Source organism: Tachyglossus aculeatus, chromosome 1, assembly GCF_015852505.1.
Source record: "Tachyglossus aculeatus isolate mTacAcu1 chromosome 1, mTacAcu1.pri, whole genome shotgun sequence".
NCBI classification, from domain to species: domain Eukaryota; kingdom Metazoa; phylum Chordata; class Mammalia; order Monotremata; family Tachyglossidae; genus Tachyglossus; species Tachyglossus aculeatus.
Window position 1 is genome coordinate 132,408,246 of NC_052066.1, and position 3,015 is coordinate 132,411,260.

Sequence of the window (3,015 nt, forward strand, 5' to 3'; positions counted from 1 at the left end):
ATAGGGGGCTCACAGTCTTAATCCCCATTTTACAGCCGAGGTCACTGAGGCCCAGAGAAGTGAAGTGACTTGTCCAAAGTCACACAGCTGGCAATTGGCAGAGCCGGGACTTGAACCCATGACCTCTGACTCCAAAGCCCGGGCTCTTTCCACTGAGCCACGCTGCTTTTTGAGCGCTTACTGTGTGCAGAGCACTGTACTAAGCGCCTGGAAAGTACAAGTCGTACAACATACAGAGTAGTAAATATGTGCAAACATATATACATATATACAGGTGCTGTGGGCAAGGGTAGGAGGTAAGATGCGGGGGGGATGGAGAGGGGGACGAGGGGGAGAGCATTTATCCCTAAGCATTTATCCTTTTCATGCTAATTAATGAATTCAAAGACTGGGAGCCTCATGCAGGGCTTGGACTGTGCCCTAATTAACTTGTATTTTCCCCAGCGCTCAAAACAATGTTTGACACATAACAGATGCTTACAAATTCCATTAAACAGTGGTATTGATTGAGGTGCTTATGGTGGGCAGAGCACTGTACCAAGCACTTGGGAGAGTAGAAGTCTCCCACTTCTAGACTGTGAGCCCGCTGTTGGGTAGGGACCGTCTCTCCGTGTTGCCGACCTGTACTTCCCAAGCGCTTAGTACAGTGCTCTGCACGCAGTAAGCGCTCAATAAATACGATCGAATGAATTTATCGAGCATTTATCGTGTGCAGAGGGCTGTACTAAGCGCTCGGGAGAGTACACTGTAACAATAAACAGATATTTTATTTGTCAACAGAACTAGCTCTCTTCCTCCGTTCAAGGCCCTGCTGAGAGCTCACCTCCTCCAGGAGGCCTTCCCAGACTGAGCCCCTTCCTTCCTCTCCATCCCCCCATCTTACCTCCTTCCCCTCCCCACAGCACCTGTATATATGTATATATGTTTGTACATATTTATTACTCTATTTTATTTGTACATATCTATTCTATTTATTTTATTTTGTTAGTATGTTTGGTTTTGTTCTCTGTCTCCCCCTTTTAGACTGTGAGCCCACTGTTGGGTAGGGACTGTCTCTATATGTTGCCAATTTGTACTTCCCAAGCGCTTAGTACAGTGCTCTGCACATAGTAAGCGCTCAATAAATACGATTGATGATGATGACTATGTCTCCCACTTCCAGACTGTGAGCCCGCTGCTGGGTAGGGACCGTCTCTATTTGTTGCCGACCTGTACTTCCCACGCGCTTCGTTAAAGCGTTTACTACGTGCCAACCGCTGTTCAATAGCCTGAGAATAATGCTGGTATTCGTTAAGCGTTTACTACGTGCCAACCGCTGTTCTAAGCGCTGGGAGAGATGCCGGGTCATCGGGCTGTCCCACGTGGCTCGGTGGGAAGAGCCCCAGCTTTGGAGTCCAAGGTCATGGGTTCAAATCCCGGCTCTGCCGATTGTCAGCTGGGTGACTTTGGGCAAGCCGCTTCACTTCTCTGGGCCTCAGTTACCCCATCTGTAAAATGGGGATGTAGACTGTGAGCCCTCTGTGGGACAACCTGAGAGGATGTGGGAGCTGAGATCAATCAACTAATCAATTGTATTTATTGGGTGCTTACTCTGTGCAAAACACTGGACAATACACTAGGAAGAGTGCATAGTATTAGTAGACATGATCACTGCCCTCAAGGAGTGTCTAGCAGTCTAGCAAGGGAGACGCTAAACCAAAATTGTAGTAGGGATCTGACTTCCATTTCATATATGAGAATCTGAAGCCCAGAGAGGTTAAATGACTTGCTCAAGGTCACACAGCAGGCCAGTGGCAGAACTGAGAACAAAAACCCAGCTTTCCTGACACCCAGTCCTGTGCTCTTTTCACTACATCTACCTACTAATTCTATTGTATCCCCTCAAATTCATTCATTCATTCATTCATTCATATTTGTAACCTCCCCAGTGCTTAGCACATAGTAAGCGCTTAATAAATGCCATTAATAATAATAAAAATAATGATGGCATTTGCTAAGCGCTTACTATGCGCAAAGCACTGCTCTAAGCGCTGGGGAGGATACAATAATAATAATAATAATAATAATGGCATTTATTAAGCGCTTACTATGTGCAAAGCACTATTCTAAGCGCTGGGGAGGTTTCACAGTGTGATCAGGTTGTCCCCCGGGGGGGCACACAGTCTTAATCCCCATTTTACAGTTGGGGGAATTGAGGCACAGAGAATAATAATAATAATGGCATTTATTAAGTGCTTACTATTTGCAAAGCACTGTTCTAAGCGCTGGGGAGGTTTTACAGTGTGATCAGGTTGTCCCCCGGGAGGCACACAATCTTAATCCCCATTTTACAGTTGGGGGAATTGAGGCAAAGAGAATAATAATAATAATGGCATTTATTAAGCGCTTACTATGCGCAAAGCACTGTTCTAAGCGCTGGGGAGGTTTTACAATGTGATCAGGTTGTCCCCGGGGAGGCACACAGTCTTAATCCCCATTTTACAGTTGGGGGAATTGAGGCACAGATAATAATAATAATAATGGCATTTATTAAGTGCTTACTATGTGCAAAGCACTGTTCTAAGCGCTGGGGAGGCTTTACAATGTGATCAGGTTGTCCCCCGGGGGGCACACAGTCTTAATCCCCATTTTACAGTTGAGGGAATTGAGGCACAGAGAAGCTAAGTGACTTGCCCAAGTCACACAGCTGACAATTGGTGGAGCCGGGATTTGAATCCATGACCTCTGACTCCACAGCCCGGTCTCTTTCCACTGAGCCACACTGCTTCAGGTGATCAAGTTGTCCCACATGGTACTTACAGTCTTCATTCCCATTTTACAGGTGAGGGAATGGAGGCACAGAGAAGTGAAGTGACTTGCCCGAGGTCACCCAGCTGACAAGTGGCGGAGCCGGATTAGAACCCAAGGCCTCTGACTTCCAAGCCCGGGATCTTGCCACTATGCCTGTATAACCCCAGGCTCATTCTACCTCTCCAGGCAGGAGATACCGCCCCCCAACAAGCTCCCTGCCCCACA